We start from the raw sequence: 27435 nt of genomic DNA on the forward strand, positions 1-27435 counted from the left end.
GAGAGAGAGAGTGTCAGAGAGAGAGGGTCTGACAGTCAGAGTGGGTCTGACAGAGTGGGTCTGACAGTCTGAGAGTGGGTCTGACAGTCTGAGTGAGAGTGGGTCTGAGAGTGAGAGTGGGTCTGAGAGTGAGAGTCGGTCTGAGAGTGAGAGTGGGTCTGAGAGTGAGAGTTGGTCTGAGAGTGAGAGTGGGTCTGAGAGTGAGTGAGTGGGTCTGAGAGTGAGTGGTTCTGAGAGTGAGTGAGTGGGTCTGAGAGTGAGTGAGTGGGTCAGAGTGTGTGAGTGGGTCTGAGAGTGTGTGAGTGGGTTTGAGAGTCTGCGAGTGGGTGTGAGAGTCTGCGAGTGGGTCTGAGAGTCTGCGAGTGGGTCTGAGAGTCTGCGAGTGGGTCTGAGAGTCTGCGAGTGGGTCTGAGAGCCTGAGCGAGAGAGTGGGTCTGAGAGAGAGTGGGTCTGAGAGAGAGTGGGTCTGAGAGAGAGTGGGTATGAGAGTCTGAGAGAGTGGGTCTGAGAGAGAGAGTCGGTCTGAGAGTCTGAGAGAGAGAGTGGGTCTGAGAGAGAGAGTGGGTCTTAGAGTCTGAGAGAGAGAGTGGGTCTGAGAGAGAGAGTGGGTCTGAGAGTCTGATTTCCCTACCCCCTGCCCGATTTCTGTGTGTGTGTGTGCACGTGTGCATTTGCGTGTGCACAGACACCAACCCACAGTCAGTCAGTCACCCAAAGAGAAGCAGTTCCAGCCATCACATTAGTGGTGAGTTCATTAAACGTTTCACCAAATACAGCAGGCTAATTTTTAAATTGATAATTTTGGATGGCCCTCGAATGATTTTATAAATATCAAAATGGCCCTTGGCAGAAAAAAGGTTCCCCACCCCTGCTATCCCTGCTATAATGCAAAAGGGAGGAGGGATTGCTCGCGCTCTACGGAGGCGGGGACGTCTGGTGTTTCTTCAAGGGCAGAATCTGAGGTAGAGCACACTAGTCAGTCCACAGAATACGAGCACCGTGACAAATGGTGGGCGCCCCTGTTTACTGGGTACCATGCCGGAATGGACCGTACACGGTTCCTGCTCATTAAAAGTAATATCGTAGACCATTGGTGGGCCACTGGTGCTTTTACTCCGCAGGAGGTGGAGGATGAAATAGATCCTAGGTTCCGGGAGATCGAGCAGAAACTCATTAAACCCAAGGGGCCCAGTATTTTATACGACGAAATTGCGCCGGAAGAACCAGAGTTTTGGGTACTGCCAAGCAGGGCAGGGAACCGCAAGCTCACTAAATTAAGCCGTGCCGACAGAGCCATAGTGGCTAGGTATAGGCAGTTGCATGGATATGAGTACCCTTATGTGCCTGAGCCAATCATGAGGGAGATAGAGGAGAATCGGGATAGTTGGCTCAGAGAGGCTGTGCAGGAATATCTTTGGACCAAGTTCGGTCAGGGGGGTTATCATAATGAGGATAAAATAAGTGGGTTGGTAAGGATCTGGAGCATAGGGAGGTGCATCTACATGCACAGCGTGATGTATCGACCGGAGCATGGGTCGGTGCAATCTTTCTATGTGACCATCACGGATCATAATGGGCGGCGAATAAGGAAGCCAGATCCTAAACATTATTTGTAGGGTTCTCCATGTTGGGAGTACCAGGTTGTATTATTATTAAACTACCTCATGTGCAATGTATATGACAATGCCACACATGTGTTTGTTTCGCAGGTTGTTCACCGCAGGATGGTACTGCTAGAGCTAGGTCCAAGTGGGGACCATTAGATTCCACCATAGGGAGAGTGTAGACCCCTGTAAACAGCACGGGCTATACCTATCTTCCTTCTACTGTGGTAAGTACTGATAAGATCAGGCACCAGTTGTAATGATGGGTTTTCCCCCTTCATGCCCTACCTTGCATGATAGATGCAGGCCTCGAACTCTGCTGCAGACGTGAGCAGAGGGGAGGTCTTGCTGACATCATAAGAGATGGGACCGAGACTATTTAGCAGCCAGTTCCTGTTAGTGACAGTCTCTCTGTTCTCACCCGGCTCTGGAGCGGGTCTGTCCAAGGAGTTGGAGTGATAGAACGAGCTCCGTCCTGGGAGCTATCCAGAGAAAGAGCTGGGTCATTACAATTTGAAGATCGAGCCCGGCTCAGGTGGGACCAAAGCCACTCATCCCGATACAAGGGTGATGGGGAAGATTCATCCCCCGCCCAGAGGACATCCTCTGCGGTGGGCGATTGGGTATTGAGGCCCCAGCACAGTCCATACTGACGGAGAGTACATTTGGAGGGAAGGAGAGGAGGAAAGGACTGTACCAAGGAGTCTGGAAAGGCTTAAGAGCTTGCTGTTGTTGTTGTAGCTGCAGGCTGCTGCTGCTGTCGAGCGAGGCCAAGAACAATAAAGAGAGACTTATCTTTCAACCACAAAGACTGCTGTGTGTGTTCTGGAGTATCCACCCTGGGACCAGGGTTCACTCTTCTATACAGGTCCTATCCCACATCCCTGGGAGTATAGAGGATGGAGGCGCTGCATCACCACTAGAAGAATGGAGGCTAATACCCCAGAAGCCAGGTCCTGTTGTCCCCCATACCATCGCGGGAGACTCAGGCCCTCCTGTTCCACGCTGGTACGCACCACTCAGTACATGTAATCCGCCCTCACACACCCTAGATATGGCAGATGAGTCAAGGGGGGGGGGGGGGAAATATGGGTTACATATCATTAAAATCATTCCCTAATCACGAATGGAGTGCACAGAATTAAGTTGGCGTGTGTCGACGCAAAAATTTATTTATTTCCTTATGTAGGTTAACAAAATGTGGTGTTTTCATGATTAGGTTCTTAGAAATAATGTAACTAACTGATAATAATAATAATAATAATAATAATAATAATAATAATAATAATAATAATAATATTAGTAATAGTTGATATTTACAAAACTAGTTATTAATTTTAAAAAAAATACACCGGATTATATTTTAATTTAAATGTTATCAATCAAGTATTCAAAATTAATTACGATATGTGGCAAAAATCATTTTAAACAGCAAATTGAGTCATATGTATGATATTTTCATATATAGGTCACATATTTTGTGAAGGTTTGTATTACTTTTTAGCACAGATATGTTTGACACAACACAAATTATATATTAGTAAATAGGCCCCTATGTACCAGATGTAAAACAAACTTTTATTGATTAAGTTTCTGCCCCAGAATTGCACCACTTTAGCCTTAATACAGTGCCTGTAACCTAAAACAAAATTATACAGGATCTATATCACCAAATGCAACTGTTTAATACATTTATGGGCTACTTTCATAAGGTAAAAGGTGTACTTAAATAGGGCCCAATTGGTTCACATGTACTTTGATGCAATAGTTTGTCTCTTAATTTGCGATCTATATTACTTGGACTCCATCCTGTAAAAATATATATATATATATATATATTATAGACACACACACACAGGTAGACAAGTTAAATGCCCCGCCGCTGCACCAGCCCGGCGAGCCTCTTCCTCAGTAGGCAGAGGAAGGGCTCAATGGTCAGTGTCTACAGTTGCCAGGACAGGGGGCATCCTTGACGTACTCCCCGACCCCACGCCAAAGGTTTTGTTAGGGACCAATTAATCTTCCCCAGACACTCTGCAGTGGCGTACAGCATCTGGGGAAGGCCCACAAGAACGCCTGAAGGGTCTGTATGAGGTATTTGTGATCCACACTGTCAAACGCCTACTCCTGGTCAAAGGACCGGAAAGCAAGTGACAGACAAGTCCACTGCGCATACAGATAAACTCTCCAGTTCTGGCCGATCCTCCGTGCAGCTGCCGTGTGGGAGCCTTCCGTGCGTGCTTCACCCGACTTTTTTTAAGCATTTGCTGGTGAACGCATGCCACAGGAAGGCGCAAAATTCCCCGTGGGCAGCTGGCATAGAGCGTCACCGAGCATCCCTGAAGTACGGGCTGGATTCAGATACTCCATCTGTAGTGCAGAAGCTCCCGGACCAGAAAGATATTATCATGAATGGTCTGGCCCTGGACAGCATAGGACTGGTCAGGATGAATCACCTCTGCAAGCACATACTTGAGCCTCAGCAAGAGTGTTTTGGCTACTATCTTATATTCCATGATGAGAAGCGACACCAGTCACAAGTTAGAGATTTGGTTGAGATTTCCCTTCGGCAGCAGAGACTGTACTGCCCACTGACATGAAAGGGACATTTCACTTGTCTCGAAGGCTTCGGCTAGGACCTTGGGAAAATCAGGTCTCAGCATCTCCCAGAAAAACTAAAATAACTCAACAGTCAGCCAATCTACCCTGGGTGCTTTTCCGTGTGACATGAGATGGAGGTCTTCAGAGAGCTCAGCCAGTCAATGGTAACTCAAACCGTTGCATTCCATCCTTGCTGAACGTGGGAAGCCCCTCCCATAAGATCCTGCATGTGTTTTTCTGGATAGACTACGGATAGAAAAGGTCTACATAGATCCTCTGGGCACTGTCTCAGATGTCCTCCATGTCCATCAGAGGGGAACCGTTTTCTGCCAGTAAGCAGGTGACATTTTTATGATTTCCCCCTCTTTTTTTCTCCAGCGCGTAGAAAAGGAGTGACCCATGAACCATCTCCTGAAGGAAATGGATGCGGGAGCACACGTACACCCCCCGACCTTGCCAATCTTCCAAGTCTCAGAGTGCATTTTCTCTCTATATACACACTCTGCAGGTATTGGTTCCCTGGTGCAGACTGTTCCTTCTCGAGAACAAGCACTTGCCCCTCTAAGAGCCTCGATCACAGCATTACATTGTCTGCTAGCACCTTTGATGTACACCTGACACGAGGCACAGGCAAACCATGCCCATGTCCCACCGCTGTTCTAACATAGCAAAGTCCACCATGCAAACTCTCCAGGTCATCCAAAACTCCCAGAACAATGTTGCGAATGCTTTATCCTCCAACAAAGTATCATGAAAGTTCCAATATGTGGCCAAGGACGCTTCTGGCAGTGGCACCACCATCACGGATGCACAAATGTGGTCCGAGAACGGTGCCAGCCAAATGGCACTGGACTCGGCTTGTGACAGGCTGTGGTTGGATAGATACAGCCTGTCGATCAGGGACCATGACATCCATTCACGCCACACCCTAACATAGGTGAACTCAGATGATGCCAAGGGATGTTGTACTCGCCAGACGTCTACCAGGGAGTTGCGAGTGATAATCTATTGCAGGGTCAACGCCGTGTATGGGTTTGACTCTGTACTTTTCTGGTCCAGAGCATTGAGGGTTCCGTTCAAATCACCCCTGAGCATCATGCACTCATCCACATCGACTGTCTCCAGGTATTCTGACAGTCTGGGAAAGAACTGCATTCTCAAAAGATTCGGTGGCAGGATCAGGCATACTCGAGCCGAATCCTGATATGCAATAGACGGCCTAGAACAGCTTTGGCAAGCAGCAGCTCTGGCTGTGTTGGACATAAAAGGATTCTGAGTAAGAAGGAACACTATGTTTTGAATTAATATTTGGCCATTGTGAACCAGCAAGGGATGGGTAAATGTTTCAAGGATATGAGGCAGGATGAAAGAGCCATCACAGCAGTAAACATTATCTGTTCAAATGGCCTTGCCAAAGACTCCTAAGGGCTCATCCCACACACATACACAGGGCCAGAAAGATGACAACAAGGAAGAGACTGCTACAGAAAAGTTACATGAGAAGACGGGAGCATGCACAGAGAATGCTAGCGCGTAAGAATTACTGTATGTAGGGTGAGTATTTAGAAGGTATAAATATTACACCCTGTATAATATTTTTTTGTCTAAGAACCAAGGTGCCTATCCTCATCAGACGAGGAAAGAGCTGTATTATTTATCCCAATTGCTTGCTGATGTTTAAATAAATGGAGCATGTAATAAAAATAAAAAAAAATGATGAAGTGAGATTAGGAAATATGCTGTCAATGTTTTCTCTGTTCCCGTGCACCACATCATTACTTGTTCCATTTATTTACGCATATTATGGAGGAGTGCCGCCAAACACACATACTTTTTTTTGTTTCCCTATGATGCGTTCCATAGCCAAAGAGGCTAGTATAAAATGGGCTCAACAACAACTAGCTCTCCAAAAAGAACATGAGAAATAAATATCAGAATTAAAGTTGCTAGAATAAAGTAAATGCAAAGCTGAAGAGGAAAGTCAAAAATTGGCTAACCAGCTAACACTTCAAAAGAGGCTTGCTGAAGAACAGTTAAAAGTAAAAGTTCTCCCAGAGAATTAATGCAATTATGTTGAACAAACACAGAATTCTAATTGTGAAAAGATGGAGTGAAATTGAGAAATTGTATAAGGAAAGGGAGGAGCTGTAGAAAGCTTTAGAAGCTTGCCAGGCTACGCGTGATTTAAAACTGCAGACCAAGCAATATCTTGTGTTTTTCTTTTCCCCCCCTCAAAATAAATCAGTTCTGTACTCTGAGAAAATACTTGTAGCATTTTTATTTAAAAAAAAAAACCCAAATCTAAATGACATTTTTAGTGTATTATAATGTAACAAGCATTTTTGTTTCTATAGCAACCAATTACAAAGTTACATCCCCTTCCTCTTCGGAAACAGGCTGTGGCACACCCCTTTTTGAGCCCTGCCCTCTCTCTAGCAGTGCACCAATTGTATCTAGTGACTGCTTGGTCACATAATCTCCCCACAGAACTTTGCATCGTTGGTCCCCTTCTGCTGTTCTGACAGCCATTTAGTGAACCCCCAAAGCTGAATCTTCGCTGATCGATCACAGGAGAACAGATCAATTGGCAACATAGCTAATTACATATCATTATGTGGATTGCATTGATGCACATATTAAAGGGAAATAAAAATTGGAAAAAAAAAACAACAGTTTTGACTGCTGCTTTAAGGGAGCAAATGGTTTCTACCTTCAGCTAGCAACTAACTGAAAAGACAGAGAGCATCAGGTTAGGATCACACACGAGACCTCTCTCATACCTGCTCTCCCTCGTCATCCTACACCCACTGCGCCTACTTTACCCTGTGCCCCTGTTTAGCATTCAACACCGAAGGACACACATTAAAGGGACATGTGCACCTTCCTTAAACACTTTAGACATGACGACAGCCTGACTCAGGACATCTAGAAAATTTGGACAGGGGGGGGGGGGGAAGTGGGTCTGATAGTTAATACTCTGATGCTGCCAAATATCAGTCTCCGAAAAGTGAAGAAAAGTGAAGAATACATGTCAGTTAGAGACATCGCAAAGCTGAAGCTGTTATTTGGGCATGTTTGATTTTGCCTTGCCAGTTTCACATATCATGCAGCTTTGTGAATCAATTGTTGAGGTCGGTCGTACGGATGCCTGTAAGCTGTTATTAGCCTGGCTCCAACCCAATTTGTCCTCCCAGTTAAAAAGCCCAGTGAGTTGGTCAGACTTAGCTGACCTTTAAAAAAAATCCAGGTTGGGGAAGCAAATGTGAAAGACTGGAAGAGGTAAATCAAGTTCTGGGAGGGGGCAGGAAAGTGGGTAGAACGGCTCTAAACTCTATGAAAAATAACAGAACAGACTCACCAACGGAATTCATGATCCAATATAATGATCTGTATCACCTAGTTTTTCATAGCCAGCACGGTCTTAGTATGAGTGACTCTTGATTTCTCTCCTCAGCTGTTATACTACCTGGATACCATTCTTTGACTGGAACATTCTAAAATCTAGCTGCACATACTGTATGAACAATTTCTTACAGTCCTACAGGACTGGCTGCATGGTTCTGAACCAGACGTTCCATCTGGCAAATATTAAAGGGTCTCAGCTGTGGCTCATAATGAAGGTGGCTGTGTGGATAGGAATAATGGAAAGTGTTACAAATGTGGCAAGCTGGGTCATTTTAAAGGCTACTGTAAACTAACAAAGCAACATGGGAGAAGAGACAGTAATGAAAGGGACTTGCAAAATAGACAGAGACAGGACAGACAAGTTGATGGGGACCCTAACCAAAAAGGGGAATCCCTCTACATCCCTCCCCTGTGGTAGTTGGCTATGTTGCTAAAGCCAGATGGTCAGTCTTTGGACTTGGTTGGTCTTAAGGATCTGATACTGGATACTTTGTTTTGTACCATTGGTTTTATTTCTAATAAACTTGCAGTTCTGCTTAATTTCTGAAGAACCTGAATGTCAGTGTTGTGTAATTACAGACTGAATGAAGCTTTAAGTGAAGTTAAGCTCTCACCCCACCCCCTTCACATTCCTTATGTGCTGCAGTGGGAAGTGGTACAGTAGTTTCATTTAGGCTTTGAGACAATTTCTTCTGATGGTCAGTGTCAAGAGACATTCTAATTTGTTGCAAATAAAGATGAATTGACTGACGAAGCAATTAATAATGATTGTCATTTATGATGTGCATTAATGTTTGTCTCTATTTCAGGAATGTTATGTAAATATAATGCTCAAGTTTTGGGGGAGAAATTAATGTATGTTTTGTCATTTCAGGAAATCAGGAGTAAAAGGTATGAGTGCTCTAAGTTGGGTTATGATTTAAATTTCTCGATCTTGGACATCCTAACTTTGTTGAACAATTAAGAGAAAACCGCATGGTGTTAGGTCATGAGCTCATTAACACAACAAATTGTTTGCAAACAATTTAATTGATATCTTATGGTGATCAGAATACTTTTTTTGTTTAACATACTGTGCTTTGTTTTCTATGGACTGTGCTAACTCCTTGCTTTCCTGCAGAGGATTTTCCTGGACATTGATGATTGAATTCTAGTTTCAGCCAAATAATATTTTGACTTGCATATTGTGATGCTCTATGTAAAGAATTGTTTATATTTTGATTTTAAATCTCTTTTCAGGTTACCAGAAAATGCCTAATTTGGTTTTAGAAGTAACCTATGTAGCCCCCTGTAAACAGCACAGACTATACCTACCTTCCTCCTACTGTGATAAGTCCTGTTAGAGGTAGGCACCGGTAGTAATCATGGGTTTTCCCCCCTTCAAGCACTGCAATGAAACAGGACAGGCTTACAGCAAGGCATGAGCAGAAAGAGTAATGTGCACTCTTCGGTCAAGTGCTGAGGAACGTAAGGCGCAATTGCGCACCGCGGGTAGTCGGGGGAGCGTGGATCGCTGCTTCCGCACAGTACGCCCTGGGCACCCTAAGGGGGTGGCGTAAGAGGGGTTCATAGCTATGGCTAGGCTAGTTCCTTGAGGCAGGTAGTGTGAGGCAACTGGGGGGGTCAGCCTGCTAACTAGTCCAGGGACCATGGCCCATGGCCCGCACTTTGAGTGGCCAATAGAGGGACACCCGTACCTAGGGAGATGCCCGGTACGCTAGCTAGCACCCACAGAACACACCACAGAGCACTGACCGGAATGAACATCGAGCACAGTACACACACAGAACGAGTTCTGCCTAGCCTGGGGTACGCCACCTCATATTAGTGGGTACCAGAGTAACCATGCAGAGAGTAGTAGAAGGTGTCGAGGAGATTAGTCAGTGTCTAGGAGCAAATTACACCTTAGACACTGAGGAGAGTACACAATTACATGTGGTGGGCGCACCACGGGCACATGTGGTGGGCGAGCGGCCGTCTCTACATGTGCTCCGCGGAGCAAAGAACCCTCCAAAATGGCGACCAAGGCGCCATCAGCAGCCCAGCAGATAGCAGCCGATCTAAAATGGTGTTTCCCGCCAATCCTGGAGAGCGCACATGAATCGTGCAAAAGAACTGTACGAGAAATGTGGCGGGAAATGTGCAGGGGTTTGGCGCCAAACCTAGATCCCCTGCAAGAAGAGCGGCACGAAAGCCGAAAGCCCACCCACCTGTGCTGTGACTGGTCAGCAAACCAAGTCGAGTCACACTGAAGAAAGGAGGGCCCCGACTCTGGATTCCACCAGAGGGAGGGGGCACAAGGAGAGCCAATCAGGAGCATCCTCATCGAAGGGAGGGACAGGAAGCAAGAGCGAAGAGCTTCACTTCTGTCTGGCATTCGAGGAGCAAGGAGTTGAAACACTGAACTGTTCCACCCCTCAATGTCTGAGATGAGCACTACAATCTATCAACTGCCAGGAGGCTTATTGGTAGTGGAGGTAGCGGAGCACGAATACCTCCATTGTTTGTGCGTTCACTACGGGATACCGGGCGCGGTGCCAAGCACCAAAGCATGATGCCCTCAATGTGGCACGTTTTATCTATGGCCGAACGAGCCATGGCCTTTGATCGAGACCCCGCGGGGTGCCTCTCCGGGAACATTGACGGAGGTGGCGGAAGCTAAAGACAAGACTGCCCTGGTTCCCCGTTGCCCCCAAGCGGGAGGAACCAAGGCCCAGCCCGCTGCATAACCGAGTGAGCTGGCGACAGAGAAGAGCGCGACCGCAGTGGAGGTACCGGAGTGAAACTGTTTCGTACCTATACCCACTGGTTGTATCGCAGAAGAATCCGGCGACTCCCTAGCGGAGGAACCGATCCTGATATCTTCGGAGGAAGAGGTTGGCGTGCCATCGGTGGCGATGCGTCAACTGGCGAACCACCCCAGCGGTACCAAGAAAGAGCAGACGAATCCGGAAACCTTCCGACGTCGAGCGCTGGTACGGCCGGAGGCACGTAAGAGTCCCACGGCCGTGGTGACTCCCAGTGCAGCGGAGATGGCGACCGAGATGACTCCGGAGGATCCCAAGATCACCCAACAGCAGCGGAGCGGTAAGGAGACTCCACCACCCCCTTACTTCCTCCAGGCGGAAGCAGCAACCGAGGAGGACGAGAAGGAGAGGCTTGCGGCCTACTTGTCCATCCGGGAACCGGATGCTTCAGCCACGCCCATGCCGGTCCCCGACGCACTACCGGTGCGTGACCACGGAGCGGACGGAGATTCTACAGGCACCGCTGATGATGTCATTTCCGGTTCCACCGGAAAACGAGGTCCCGAAACGCTGTTCTCCTCACGGAGAGTAGCCAGGGCCACTGCCCTAGCTATCCTGCAGAGCCAAGGTTCATCAAGGGAGGCGCGAAGTATGGCAGAGAAAGCCCCCAAGAAAGCGTCTCTGGCTCGCGGTATTATCCGCTTTCTGGACAATGACATGAACGTTGCCCCTGCCCCAGCCCCTAGCTCCATCGCCCCGGCCACTGCCCCTGCCCCGTCACGAGTGTTTCCACCTAGTGGGGATAAACTAAGCAAATATCCTAAGTACTCCAAGGACTTGCGGGACTGGGAGTTGAGCGATGAGGGGTCGGATGGGGAGATACCTTATGACCGTGTGCTACCTGTGTCTAACCCTGTGCTGTTTTCCCTTACAGCTAGAGGGAGAGCCCGCGGGTCACATACTCCAGCAGAGGCTAGGCCTGTTCCGGAGGTGGTTCATAAGATGAACCCTACGAGGTATATTAATGCAAAAGGGCGGAGAGATTGCTCGTGCTCTACGGAGGCGGGGACGTCCGGTGTTTCCTCGCAGGCAGAATCTGAGGTAGAGCACACGAGAATCTGAGGTAGAGCACACAGTCCACAGAATACGAGCACCGTGACAAATGGTGGGCGCCCCTGTTTACTGGGTACCATGCAGGGATGGACCGTACATGGTTCCTGCTCATTAGGAGCAACATCGTTGATCATTGGTGGGCGACGGATGCCTTTACTCCGCAGGAGGTGGAGGATGAGATAGACCATAGATTCCGGGAGATCGAGCAGAAACTCATTAAACCCAAAGGCCCCAGTATACTGTATGATGAAATTGCTCCGGAAGAGCCAGAGTTTTGGGTACTGCCCAGCAGGGCGGGTCACCGCAAACTCACTAAATTGAGTCGTGCCGACAGAGCCATAGTGGCTAGGTATAGGCAGTCACATGGATACGAGTACCCTTATGTGCCTGAGCCCATCATGAGGTAAATCGAAGAAAATCGGGACAGTTGGCTCAGGGAGGCTGTGCAGGAATATCTTCGGACCAAGTTTGGTCAGGGGGGTTATCATAACGAGGATAAAATAAATGAGTTGGTTAGGATCTGGAGCATAGGGAGGTGTATATACATGCACAGCATGATGTATCGACCGGAGCATGGGTCGGTGCAATGGTTCTTTGTGACCATCATGGATCACAATGGTCGACGAGTAAGAAAGCCAGATCCAAAACATTATTAGTAGGGTTCTCCACGTTGGGAGTAACCGTGAGTTTTTCTTGCACTACCTCATGTACCTATGTTATGTTAACACTGCCATAATATGTGCTGTTTCCCAGGTTGTTCGCCGCAGGATGGTGCTGCTAGAGCTAGGTCCAAGTGGGGACCATTGGATTCCACCAGAGGGAGAGTGTAGCCCCCTGTAAACAGCATAGGCTATACCTATCTTCCTCCTACTGTGGTAAGTCCTGTTAGAGGTAGGCACTGGTAGTAATCATGGGTTTTCCCCCCTTCAAGCCCTGCCCTGAGTTATAGACGCAGGCTCCTGACTCTGCTGCGGGCGTGAGACAGAGGGGAGGTCCTGCTGACATCATGAGGGGTGGGGCTAAGCCTATTTAGCAGCCCATTCCTGTAAGTGACAGGTCTGTCTATTCTGGAGTCTACGAGAGGGTGGACTCTGGAGTCTGACCTGGGAGTGAGAGGAATATACCTCGCTCCGTCCTGGGAGCAAGCAAGAGAGAGAACTCTGGCCTATGACAATTGACGAACCAGCGAGTTCAGGTGGACCAATGCCCCTCACCCTGATGAGGGGGTGATGGGGAGGATCTACCCCCGTCCAGAGGGACCCTCTGAGGCGGGCACTGGAACATTGAGACCCCAGCACAGTCCATCCTGTTGGTGTGCACCCTAGGAGGGAAGGAGAGGAGTAAGGCCTGTACAGAGTGGAGGGTCGTGATAACTGCGGACATTGCTGTTTTTGTTGTAGCTGCTTGTGGCTACTTCAGCCGGGTGCTGCTCGGACCAATAAAGAGAGACATTACCTTTTTACTAAAGACTATTGTGTGATATTCTGGAGCATCCACCCTGGGACCAGGGGTCACTCTTCTATACGGGTCCTACCCCATACTCTGGGAAGGTATAGAGGATGGAGGCGCTGCACCACCACTAAGAGAATGGAGGCTAATACCCCGGAAGCCTGGTCCTGTCTCCCCCACAACATCGCGGGAAGCTCAGGCCCTCCTGTTCCACGCAGGTATGCACCACCCAGTACATGTAATTCACCCTCACACACCCTAGAGATGTCAGATGAGTCTAGGGGGGGGGGGGGCATAAGGGTTACACCTATGTAGCCATTTTTGTGAATCCCAAGTCTAGAGGAACTACTGGTGTTGTATATACCTGTGGCTTCAGGAGCCCTGAGCCTCCGCTGCGGGGGAGCCTGGGGTCATGCCCTTACTTGTCATGGTGCAGCGCCTCCACTTACCCAGGATCCCCATATTAGAGAATCTACCCTGAGCAAGAAACATACAACGGTATTGTGCAACAGCAACCTTTTACTACGGCGATTAGTTAACGAAAGCTTAGAGAGTATACATGACACGCATAAAACCCTTATACTCTATATATCACATAACGTAACACACACACAGTGGCTCGGCCACACCTTGTTAGGTATAATGTTCGGTACACAGGTGGCTCTGCCACTCTCCCAAGGAGTATGTCCTGTAACTAGTATCTGTATAGCATGATATGCTGGCACACTGGTGCCCCCAATTAGTTAGTGGGAGGCGGGATCAGCACCTGATAACCGGTGTAGGTGCACTTGTTGATTAAAGATACCTTCCGGTCACTACGGTGACCACACCACTTCACACAGGGTCCCCAGTGTTGCTCCAGCCTTGCGCCGACACTCTGCTATGCTGTGCGGTCTGTTCTCCAGACCAAGATGGCATCCGCAACTCCGCAGCTGAACCCGCACTAAAGGAGTGGGTCCCTACTACTACGGCCGTCCCTACAAAAGCGGCACCCTACAATGACAGGGGTAATGCTCCTGGGGGCTGGGGAATGTCTCTGACCTAAGCGGATGGGTCACTGACCCTCCGCTCCCGCACACGAGGTTCTGCCACCTTCCTCCTTCACCTCTTACTCGTGTGTTCCACCGCCCACACGCATCCTGTCCTCTCTATCCAGAGTCTCGCGCCCTATTGGTCCTCAGCCTCAGCTGACTCTCCCACGGTTCAGAGTTCAGAGTGCAACCCCCAAAGTCCCTCCAGATTGGTTGCCTTTCGCGCGCTTCCCTCGCGCATGCGCAGCATGATTATTCACACAGTGACCTTACTGGCAAAATAACAGTATGGCGCTTCCCTTGTTAGTGACAGCGCGGAACCATCAATATATATGTATACACATCCTTACATTCTCCCCTCTCCAGAATCCAACGTCCCCGCTGGACTACCTAAACAACGTATACATGAACTTATTTACACAGCCCTCTTTTTCCTAGATCAGGTTACACATTTCGTTGAACAGTACCACCATAGCTTGCATTCTATGCCGAGCCCACTGCTGAGCCTCATAATGGGGTGCCCCAAATTGATCGTATGCCATTCGCATGGGAGGCTGACTGGTTCTTTGACTTCGCCGAGGTTGGTTCTCCTCGGCTTCCTCTACAGAGTATCCCATCTCAACTGGTGTTTCCATATCTACCCTTGAGGGGTTTTCAGCATTAATACAGTCTCGCTGGGGTGTGAAACATGGGCTTTGTGGATCTAGGGACTGACTCACGGGAGTCAGATTATCAATGTTCAGGCCAAGAGGCTCTTTACCCGTGGCTCCTTCGGGAGATGCCTCCGCGGCCGGAAGGCCCCTTTGAGAGGTTCCTTCCATCGGATCCTCAGAGGTAGCAATTTTTACAGTCTCTAGGCCATCCTCTGGGTTTCCAACTTCTCCATCTATTGGCGTAGCAGGAAATTCCAACTCGTGGGTCCCTACTTGAGGTATGGGAAGTAGGTGATTCCTATGCCACACTTTTACTCGGCCTTCGGAGTCCTTGATCCGATACACAGGAAGGCCAGGCATCTGTGACTCCACCTCGTACACACCTTCCCGCCACCGGTCCGCCAATTTATGTTTCCCAGGAACACCTAAGTTGCGTAAGAGGACCGCGTCCCCGGGTTGAATCTCCTTGTGACGTACTTTGTGATCGTAGCGTCTTTTATTTCCCGCATTCAATTGCGCTGCCGTGCGTTCAGCCAACTTATAGGCCTGCTGTAAACTGTCCCTTAGCCGCTGTACATATCGGAAATGTGTTCTGTTGGATACCTCATCGGTAGATATCCGCAGTCGCACATCCACCGGTAACCGGGCTTCTCTTCCGAACATCAAAAAGTACGGGGTGTACCCGGTGGACTCATGCCGAGTACAATTATACGCATGTACCAACGCCTCGACGTGCTTACTCCACTCTGTCTTTTGGGAACTTGTTAGAGTTCCCAACATATCTAACAAGGTGCGGTTGAACCGTTCGGGCAATGCATTCCCTTCGGGGTGGTACGGGGTAGTACGTGACTTGGCAATGTTCAGTAGCGTGAGCAATTCCTTTATCAGTGTACTCTCAAAGTCCCTGCCTTGATCAGAGTGAAGACGATTTGGTAATCCATAATGAATGAAATACTTTTCCCACAGGACTCGGGCCACCGTTACGGCCTTCTGATCTTTCGTAGGGAACGCTTGGGCATACCTGGTGTAGTGGTCTGTGATCACGAGAACATTACTAACGCCCCGACTGTCGGGCTCGATACAGAGAAAGTCCATACACACCAGATCCATGGGGCCCGAACTTTTCAAGTGTGCCATGGGGGCCGCCCTGGTGGGCAGTGTCTTCCTTTGTAAGCAGCGATTACACCTTCGACAATGCTGCTCTACAGACTCCCTCATCCTGGGCCAGTAGAACCTATCCTGTAGTAGCCCAAATGTCTTATCAATGCCCAGGTGGCCATGGTCATTGTGAAGGGCCCGAAGGACTAGGGTCCTCAAGCGTTCCGGTAGAAACAGCTGACGCCGATCGGGATGGTTATGATATGGTATCACCCGATATAACAAGCAATTGTCCATTTCGAACTTCCCAAACTCATTCAACAGGAGTTTCACCAAGTTTTTGGGGGCTTGCTTCAGTATAGAGGGGTTTTCTTGTTGTACCGCTTGACGGGTCAGCTCCACTATGGGGTCTTGAGTTTGGTAATGCACTAGATCCCTCCACGAGATGATATTATCTTCCGTGATATTCATCCCTTCTCAACCTTGATAGGCCCGAGGGATAGCTCGCGAGTGGCATCCCAAAGAGTCAGCAACCCGTAATTCCGAGAATGCTACCTGGTTGTCGACTACCGCAGCCACGGAGCAGAGAGCACGAATCCCGGGACCCGGTATTTCTTCCCATACTTCCTCATCAGGGGTAGATTGAAGGCCCGGTCGACGAGACAGGGCGTCGGCACCTATGTTGGTGGGTCCGGGTTTGTATTTAAGGTTGAACCTGTAGTTGGCCAGGGCAGCTAACCATCGGTGTCCCGTGGCGTCCAATTTGGCGGACGTATTTATATACAGTATGTCATAGGGTTGTTGTCCGTGCGTACTTCGAACTGTACCCCATACAGGTAGTCATGCAGCTTGTCCACTACGGCCCATTTTAGGGCCAAGAATTCCAGCTTATGGACCGGATAGTTCTGCTCACTAAGTGTCAAGCTTCGGCTCGCATAGGCCACCGGACGTAGCCCGGTCTCATACTTCTGATGCAATACCGCTCCCAGTCCGCTAAGGCTAGCATCAACATGTAGGACATATTCCCGTTCTGGATCCGCATAGGCCAAGACCGGAGCCTGAGTGAGGCTAGTCTTTAAGTTCAGGAAGGCCTGTTCACATTCTGGGGTCCATTTCTCCACAAAGGGCGTCTGTGCTGTGACTCCCTTCCTCTCGGTTTCTCCTGGGTACACCTTTAGAAGATCGTTCAGCAGCTTTGCTTTGCTAGAGTAGCCTTCCACGAACCGCCGGTAATAGCCACAAAATCCCAAAAACGACCGCAGCTCCTGAATATTCTGAGGCCTAGGCCAGTTCACCACCGCTTCTATCTTCCCGGGATCGGTAGACACCCCTTCGGCCGATACGATGTGGCCCACATACGTCACGGAAGACCGACAGAATTTACATTTGTCCAGAGACAGTTTGAGGCCCTCCCCCTGAAGTCTATCCAGTATCTTCATTAGTCTCTCGGAGTGTTCTTCTAGGGTCCGCCCGAACACTATAATGTCATCCAGGTACACCAAGCATTCTTGCGGGTTCAGGTCTCCGAGAGTCTTTTCCATTAATCGCTGGAACGTGGCGGGTGCCCCGCAGATCCCTTGCGGCATGCGGGTGAACTGGTAAAACCCTAATGGGCAGATGAAGGCCGTCTTTTCTTGGTCCTCCTGGCCCATGGGTACCTGGTAATACCCTGACCTGAGGTCGAGTACGCTGAACCAAGTACTTCCCGTCAGAGCGTTCAGTAAATCTTCGATTCGGGGCAACGTGTATTGATCGGGAATAGTGCGGGTATTTAAGGTTCTGTAGTCCACGCATAGGCGTACGGTCCCGTTCTTTTTGCGGACTACCACAATGGGCGATGCGTAAGGACTCCGGGACCCTTGCACGATCCCAGCCCTCTCCATTTCGGCGAGTAACCTTCTCACTTCGTCTACGTCCCGTGGGGCGAGTCGTCGAGAACGTTCCCGGAAGGGAGTAGCATCACTCATTCGGATGGTGTGGCGGGCACTGCGGCTGCACCCCACATCCATGTCACTGGTGGAGAACACCTGTTGGCGCTTTTGTAACTCGATCCGCAGCCTTTCCCTCCACTCCTCGGGGAGCGGAGAATCCCCAAAGTCGAATTCTAGCCGGGATCCGGAGGTATGACCATAGTTATGGGGTCGCCCCGTTACGCTCTTCTCTTCGGGGGTCACGGGGTATATTCGGCCTAGTGGCTGGCGCCGATCAATGCTCATGGGATATGGGGAGATATTCTGCACGTATACCCAGGTGCGCTCAGGGATTTTTCCAGGCCATTTCTTGACGGAGGCCAACACTTCGTAGCCCAGCCGGTGTTCATCCTGGGCCACACTTTCTAGGGAGAAGAGCTGATCCTCCGGGCGTCGGCTCGGGTAGTGACATGCGGTGACCATCATTCTTCCTTCCCCCGGGGGAATTTGAGTCAGTCCCCACTCTTGACTATAGAGCATCCCATGCTCTTCTTCAGTCGCGATTTTCCCACAGACCTCTTGGAGGGCAGGGCAGGCGGCCAGGGCCAGCAGCGGGGCTTCTCCCGCCTCTTGCAAATACATGCGGAACACCGCGCGCACAATGTCAGCGTTAGTACCCAAAATGATCGGAGCGCTGGGGTGATCCTGAGGTTCAGGGCACACTAAGGCCTCCACTTCCATGGGATGATGTTTACCAGTGTTCAGTTGTGGGATGTCCAACTGCACCTTTACTACGCCGTCTATGGGGTAATCCTCATGACTCAATCCCCTCAGTCGCAAGGCATCCGCAGAGAGTAACGGTAATCGATGGAGGTGTTGATCGTAGAAGGGCCGGTATACGATGGTCACCTGGGATCCCGTGTCCAGCAATGCAGCGGCGTAGATGCCTTCAATAACTACCCGAATAATGGCGGCGGGGCCGATTCGGCTGCTTGGGGATGGCGGCGACGCCTCCCCATCCTCCAGAGTCTTGCACGGCATTGACTGCGCGGGCCGGGATGCCGTTTTCCGTAAGGTGGGGCAACGGGCACGCAGATGTCCCATCTTCCCACACGCGTAGCACTGAATTTGACTGAGGTAATTCTCGCTTCTCCCGGTTGGTGAACTCCGCCCGGTCGGGGGACGAGGCCGGGGCGTCACTGGTGCGCTGGCGTCCTCGTGGTCAGGATCGGGGTCCCCAGATTCGGGCCCGTCGGCTTTGGGATCCACCTTCTTGGCTTCCTTACTTCCGGGCGGGGGCTTTTTCCCAGGAGCCAGGTCACGTCCTAACAACACCGTCTCGTGCGCTTGGACCCGATCCATTAGGTCGTGAAACGATAAGGCTTGCCCGGGAGTTAGACAGCTACTGACCCGTACCGACACGGGGTGTAGGGGTAGGAGCCCCCTCAACAGTTGAGTGGTGCGCAGTCCATTGGCTTCTATCCTTGGCAACACGCCCTTCCTCACCAGATTCCATAAGTCCAGGTGTATCGCCTGAGGAAGTCGGATACCATTTCCCCTTCCTTCTGGGCTAACGCATGGAATTTGGCCATCAACGCATAAGTATCCACCGGAGCCCCATACGCCTTGGTCAGTCAGTAGATGAGATCTGCTGCATCAGCCTCCGGATTGTCATCTCGGTAGTAGTGCACCATGTGGGACGCGGGGGGCCGTAAGCACTCAACAATGCGTTGTCTTCGGACCGCGTCCGTGCAGGTCCATTCAGACAGCACCTGTTCTGTGTGATCCAACCAGTCCTCTATTCCTACTTCCCCTTGGGGCGTGGGTTTCTCACCGGAGAAGGCCTTTAACTTCCTATACTGGAGTGACTGGGTTGTGTTGTGGAGAGCGGCTGCTATCGCGGGGATAGAGGTGTCTCCCGGTAAGCTATCCCCGTGTCACGGTTGTGCTCGCCACAAACTCGGGTCGGACCGCGTGGCTGAGGTAGGGTTGTAAAAGCACCGACCTTAAACCTCGCAGGCTGATCCGGATTGCGCAGTTCATAGTCGTACGTAGCAGGGTCTGGATTGGAGAAGACAGCATCGTCGTTGTACAAGCCAGGGTCAGGATAGGAGACGTCAGAATAAACATTGTCCAAGCAAGAGTTCGGCAACAGGGAGTCAGGAGAACCCCGCTTCGGCTTATGAGCGCGGGGGGGTTCTCTGCGCATGCGGCGACCATGGCCCATGGTACTGGTCTCAGGATGTAGAAGACAGACCAGATTTACACACCGCCTAGCTGCTCGGTTAAACCAGCGCTACAGCGCAAGAGTCCTGAACGGGTTAGGGAATCCTCTGTAGCAGCGCAGGAACCAGGACACGGCCTCTCTAGATTAGGGAAAGAGTAGGCCCCAGGAACCAGGAAGCTGTAGATACACAGGGAGACCTCCGCTTCAGTGTAGGAATCCAGGAGACTGAAGGACGCAGGGGCGAAACCTCCGCTTCAGTGCAGGAATCCAGGAGGCTGAAGGACGCAGGGACGAAACCTCTGCTTCAGCACAGGAGAACAGGAAGCTGACGGACGCAGGGACGAAACCTCTGCTTCAGCACAGGAGAACAGGAAGCTGAAGGACGCAAGGGAAACCTCCGCTTCAGCACAAGAGAACAAGCAAGAGCTTGTGGCAGAACAGTTGGTGACATCCGGTAAGGACTATGCTCGGCAAGGAGCATTATGGGAAGGCAATACTTAAAGGCCAGCAGGCCAATCCCCAGCGGGGGTGTGAAGGTATTGCTCCAATGAATGAATGCAAGTCTAGGTTGCATAATAGGCTGCACAGCTGCAGTAGATACCAGAGGGAGTGTGTATAGCTTTGGTGAGTGAATCCAGGCTGCAGCAAACATCAGGAGAGCTGTTCCAGAACTGCACCGGTCTGCAAGGTAAGGCAACCAGTAACCCGCGGAGCGGATTCCTGACAGTATCCCCCCCTTCACGTGAGACCTCCGGGCGAACATGAACACTCATAGAGTTGGAGGACTGGGAATTGTTGCTGAACCGTCTAAGATTGGGGTTAGAGTCGTGGTCCAGGGACTCGTGGTTAACCCTTAGTGTACTCCCACCCCCCGGTGAGAACTGCGGCCAGACAGGGTCATCCATGTGGTCTTGGGGACATTGAGTTGTTCCTAAAATTCCTTAGGTGGAAAGGATATCCGTAAACGAGCAGTTCTTTGGTGAGTACAGTTCTAGGATATGAGATAGATGGAAGAAACATCCTTGGTACATGGCTCGCCTCGCAAAATGTCTTGGAAATCCAGGGCTGTGAAGAACCAGAGGGCTCCAGAGCAGAAACGGAAGAAGGGCCCCCACTGAAAGCCCAGTCCTTAATAAAGGAATCGGAATCTAGGATCAGCGGCCCTGCTAGTTGATCGACTATACCAGGAGGGACTTTGTAACACAAAAAATCTTGGCTGACCACTGTATGTTGGAATTTGCGAGGAATTTTTCCTCTAGAAGGCTCCCAGGTAATGGTTAGTAAGGGTATAGGCTGGTTGGAAGCTTCTCCCGATATTGGTATGGAAGGTGACAAGGCATGCAGTAAACCAGGCATAGGAACCGAAATCTTGGGATACGTACAGAGTATTTCCAACTGAGAGGAAATAACAGGGGCAACTGAAAAATCCGAGGCCCCAAACCATGGTTTAGCAGGAGCAGATAAGCAAACAACAGTAGAGCTCTCCAATACTGGGAAATCTTCATTGGAAGATAGTATTGTCAGTGAATCAGGAATAGACCTTGGAATTCTCCTATCAGGGACTTGAGAAAAAGGCAGAGCCAGGGTAGTGGTGGGAGGGAAACTAACATCAGAAGCTGAAATCTGTACCTCAGTGACAGAGACCTGAGAATCAACAAGCAGCAAGTATGACTTATGAAAACTCTTAATGACAGGCACCTTAGGAGTACAAGGAGTTTTCTCTGAAACTGCAATGGCCCTAACCACAGGGGTGCCTAACCTGACACAAACAGGAATAGGTGTGTTTTCTAGTGCAAAATCTCTGATCCCAGGACTCCTAACAGATAGTAAGGGTGTCTGGGTTTGATTAGAGAAAAAATCAGATGTATTGATAAGTGACTTAGAAACAATTACAGAGGTTCTAGATTTGCTGGACATGTGAGAAAAAATACCCTTTAAGACAGGAGCTATAATCTCCTCCCAGAGTAAGCCCATGTTTGCTGGGGCATTTTTAGACACAGCACTGAGGGACTGGTTCTCAGCAAAGGCAGGACAGCTAAATAGCTCAGATTTAAACCCTAAGACTTGTAATATATGCATGGTGACCTCAGACAGTACTAAGGGAGTGACTACAGATATGCTGAACCCTGAAGGATTAGCCTGGACAGAGAAATCAGGGGGGCCCCCAGTCAGGCTAACCATTGTAGGAAGAGATTCAGAATCTGAAGGAAAATCATTACCTCTCAGAGTCTCAGGACCAGTAAGACACAATTCAGGGAGAGGGGAAACAGTGTGCAGGCTTCTTACTAGTATATATGAAAAAGCGTCACTTTTGAGAGAAAGCCGTGTGTCAGCAAACTCTCCTGGGAACACAACATGAACCCCAGGAGAGACATACAGACTACTGTATGCGTTTAATCCTAAGCTTAGTGAAGAGGAGCACCCAGACAGTACACGGGGTTTAAACCTAACTGTACTGGTCTCTGAAGTAGGTATTTGGTAAGGAATGTCTGGGAAACCAAAAATGACTGCAGATTCCACAATGTGGGAACTATGCACTGAAGCAGGGATCACCGCTCTCTGGGCGACAGACTGGTTCAGTGAAATACCCGGGAGGAGGAACTCTGTGGCTAAGCTTAGGGGAAACCCTGACTCCTGAATACATTTTACAGGAACCAGAACTTTAGCTGAAGTCTCCGGAGGTGAAACTGCGGAAACTTGAGCTGAAGCAGGGGATTTATAGCAAAGAATTTCTAAGGAATCCTTAAGGTTAGGGGACTCCTTCAATGCAACCTCTGCTGTCTGACTTGTGGACTCATTCTCTGAGGCTAAAACAAAGGCATTAACTTGGAGGCAGCAAGAATTTACAGGGGTTAATTCAGACCATACCTGAGAGTAAAACATAGCTAGACTTCTCTCTGAATTGGGGAAGACTAGGGATCTCTCTTCTGGTGCTAGGGGCGTGACCTTAGCTGGCAGAGAACAGGGAATTACAAAAGGAAACTCAGAGAACTGCCCCACAGGGGTTAATACAGAAATGACCCTGGGAACAGAACTTAGGGATTCTTTCTCAGACGGGGAAAGCGCACAGGCCTGTTTGGTTGGGGTTACAGTAGACATATCATTGGAATCAGGACACCCGGGCAAACAATCAGGGCTAGGGACCGTGGTAGTAACTACGTTGGAGAGCAATGCTAGTGGGACAGTTTTGTCATCTCCTGGAGAGGAAGGTATGCTCCCAGGTTTAGCAACAGGACTGGCAGCAGAGCGGGACCGCCAAGCGTCAGCGCAGCTGGTGAGGAGGGAATCCTGTTCTCTTATGCAAATGTCCAATGTTATGGAAAGTATACTGAGTATTTCTTGTACGTGAGCAAACATGAGGAGAGGATCCTCTGGTACTACGTAAATGTCCAATGATAAGGCCAGGGCATGGAGTGTATTACAGGCGGTGGCCAGTTTCACAGGATTCACATTATCCCAGGACAAAGGGGAATCAGGGAAGAGAATACTAGCGGCCAGAAGCTGTTTAAAGTACTTGAGGCGATAAGCCTTCAAAAAGAGATCTTTACGGCATTTTTTTTGCAAAGGGGTTAAACCTTCAAACATAAACGGATCTCCCATTTGAGGTAGTATTTCGCATAGGTACTGGGACTGGTCTGCGGGCCGGGACAGGAGTTCAGACAGAAACTTACCAACCCTCACCACAGGACGGTCCGAGTTTGTGGGGCCGAGCATACTGTCACGGTTGTGCTCGCCACAAACTCGGGTCGGACCGCGTGGCTGAGGTAGGGTTGTAAAAGCACCGACCTTAAACCTCGCAGGCTGATCCGGATTGCGCAGTTCATAGTCGTACGTAGCAGGGTCTGGATTGGAGAAGACAGCATCGTCGTTGTACAAGCCAGGGTCAGGATAGGAGACGTCAGAATAAACATTGTCCAAGCAAGAGTTCGGCAACAGGGAGTCAGGAGAACCCCGCTTCGGCTTATGAGCGCGGGGGGGTTCTCTGCGCGTGCGGCGACCATGGCCCATGGTACTGGTCTCAGGAGGTGGAAGACAGACCAGATTTACACACCGCCTAGCTGCTCGGTTAAACCAGCGCTACAGCGCAAGAGTCCTGAGCGGGTTAGGGAATCCTCTGTAGCAGCGCAGGAACCAGGACACGGCCTCTCTAGATTAGGGAAAGAGTAGGCCCCAGGAACCAGGAAGCTGTAGATACACAGGGAGACCTCCGCTTCAGTGTAGGAATCCAGGAGACTGAAGGACGCAGGGGCGAAACCTCCGCTTCAGTGCAGGAATCCAGGAGGCTGAAGGACGCAGGGACGAAACCTCTGCTTCAGCACAGGAGAACAGGAAGCTGACGGACGCAGGGACGAAACCTCTGCTTCAGCACAGGAGAACAGGAAGCTGAAGGACGCAAGGGAAACCTCCGCTTCAGCACAAGAGAACAAGCAAGAGCTTGTGGCAGAACAGTTGGTGACATCCGGTAAGGACTACGCTCGGCAAGGAGCATTATGGGAAGGCAATACTTAAAGGCCAGCAGGCCAATCCCCAGCGGGGGTGTGAAGGTATTGCTCCAATGAATGCAAGTCTAGGTTGCATAATAGGCTGCACAGCTGCAGTAGATACCAGAGGGAGTGTGTATAGCTTTGGTGAGTGAATCCAGGCTGCAGCAAACATCAGGAGAGCTGTTCCAGAACTGCACCGGTCTGCAAGGTAAGGTAACCAGTAACCCGCGGAGCGGATTCCTGACACCCCGACTGCGGGGTAAGTGTACAGCCTTGATAGGCTAAGTCGGTTGAGGCCAGACCGCAGGCCTGGCGGGGTGGCTGAGGAGCCTAGGTTCAGGGCTGCTGGCCAACGCGGTTGCAGACCACGGTCAGGGGAATGGTCCGGGCCCCCAGTCGCGGCACCTACTGCGGTTGTATACTCTCTCTGTGGGGTGGAAGTGGCCAGGGGCGCAGGGGTGTCCGCCTGGACTATGGGACAGCGTACCCCCGGGGCCTCGGGCAACAGCAGTATACGGGGCAAGGCCTCGGGGCATATATCTTGTTCAGTGGCATACAAGACCCGGCGCCAGGCCTGGTCGCGGTCATAGAAATGGTCTTGTACTTGGGCATTGTCCAGGAGCGGGAGCTTGCGGACCTGCTCGGTCACTGTACCTAACGAGATCGTGGCGGGAACATGGCCCAGTGCGAAAGCACGATTTAAGGGGATCCTGCGCCGCTGGGCCCACTTGCGCACCTCGAGCGCCGAGGGCGCCGACATGATGTGGGTTGGTTGCACAATATAGAAAAAAAATGAGGGGGCACCCCAGGTCTAAGTCTCTCTGCAGCGCCTCCAAATGTAGCCCTTTTTGTGAATCCCAAGTCTAGAGGAACTACTGGTGTTGTATATACCTGTGGCTTCAGGAGCCCTGAGCCTCCGCTGCGGGGGAGCCTGGGGTCATGCCCTTACTTGTCATGGTGCAGCGCCTCCACTTACCCAGGATCCCCATATTAGAGAATCTACCCTGAGCAAGAAACATACAACGGTATTGTGCAACAGCAACCTTTTACTACGGCGATTAGTTAACGAAAGCTTAGAGAGTATACATGACACGCATAAAACCCTTATACTCTATATATCACATAACGTAACACACACACAGTGGCTCGGCCACACCTTGTTAGGTATAATGTTCGGTACACAGGTGGCTCTGCCACTCTCCCAAGGAGTATGTCCTGTAACTAGTATCTGTATAGCATGATATGCTGGCACACTGGTGCCCCCAATTAGTTAGTGGGAGGCGGGATCAGCGCCTGATGACCGGTGTAGGTGCACTTGTTGATTAAAGATACCTTCCGGTCACTACGGTGACCACACCACTTCACACAGGGTCCCCAGTGTTGCTCCAGCCTTGCGCCAACACTCTGCTATGCTGTGCGGTCTGTTCTCCAGACCAAGATGGCGTCCGCAACTCCGCACCTGAACCCGCACTAAAGGAGTGGGTCCCTACTACTACGGCCGTCCCTACAAAAGCGGCACCCTACAATGACAGGGGTAATGCTCCTGGGGGCTGGGGAATGTCTCTGACCTAAGCGGATGGGTCACTGACCCTCCGCTCCCGCACACGAGGTTCCGCCACCTTCCTCCTTCACCTCTTACTCGTGTGTTCCACCGCCCACACGCATCCTGTCCTCTCTATCCAGAGTCTCGCGCCCTATTGGTCCTCAGCCTCAGCTGACTCTCCCACGGTTCAGAGTTCAGAGTGCAACCCCCAAAGTCCCTCCAGATTGGTTGCCTTTCGCGCGCTTCCCTCGCGCATGCGCAGCCTGACTATTCACACAGTGACCTTACTGGCAAAATAACAGTATGGCGCTTCCCTTGTTAGTGACAGCGCGGAACCATCAATATAAATGTATACACATCCTTACACCTACAAAGTTAAAATGCCTTGTTCATGAATATTTAACATTCATCAAGACAACCAAAGGAAATGTTTGCTGTGTAAAACAAGTTAATAGTGTTGTATGTTCTCTGTTCCCTGATATGTTTAATGTTTTCATGTAATGACAGGTGATTATGTAATGAATTATTACAGAATTCGAGCAATTACATTTGGGAAAGAACAATAATATACCTCGGTATAATAAAGATCTACAGTATATAGCCTTAGAAGTATAATATTTGTTTTAGTATTAAAAAGGAAATTGACAAGTAAATAAAGGTTTACTTTGAAATTTAAATGGTATAAAACTATGCTTTAAATGTGGAGTGAAAGGAAGTAGCAATTCTTTAAGATTAAGTAAAAAAAAAGAACATAGATGTCACCTCACAATTACTAGGAGAAAATAAGTTCTAAAAGGAAAAGTTTAAGAGTAAAGGATAATTCTAAAATTATTTAAAATATATCAAACCCACAGTTCCCATGGACAGTAGGAAAGATTTATATAGGGGTGGCAAACTCCATAAAAAGAGACTAATGTTTTAATAGAAAGTAAAAGAAGAATGACAGTAGCTGCTAACAATTGTTATTCTTGATCTATTCTAGGTGTTCAGCGATGAATGAAATAGAGATTAAAGGAGAACCTGGAAGTGAATGGGAATCTGGAGCAAGAGACAATGCCATATTAGCAACATTTGACTTTTTTTTCCTATAGTTTGTAACAAGCCTTTTTTGTTTCTATAGAAACCATTTACAAAGTCACAGATACTGAGTCAATACTCCTCTGTAGCCATTTTGTGAACCCCCAAGTCGAATCTTCGCCGATCGATCACAAGACAACGGATCGATCGTCAAGTTAGTTCATTATTATCATTGTGTGAATTATATTGATGCACATATCGTAAGGGGAAAAATAAATTAAAAAAAACTGGCAGCTTGGACTGCTGCTTTAAATAAACAAGATTCTATTGAATATACAGTCAATGGGTTGTAATTGCCTCACTTAACCACTCGGTAGTGGAAAAGCTCAGAACAACCAAACTGTGCACAAGTTGTGGTGATTACTTTGCTGAAGCAATAAACTTGGGAAGCATGTGAGTATATATTTGTATATCTTTGTGTGTGTGTGTGTGTTTGTGTGTATATATTTGGCTGATGGTCCGTGCAGTGCTAGTATGGTGAGCAAGAATTAAA

The sequence above is a fragment of the Ascaphus truei genome, chromosome 2, assembly GCF_040206685.1.
Source record: "Ascaphus truei isolate aAscTru1 chromosome 2, aAscTru1.hap1, whole genome shotgun sequence".
Lineage (NCBI taxonomy): Eukaryota > Metazoa > Chordata > Amphibia > Anura > Ascaphidae > Ascaphus > Ascaphus truei.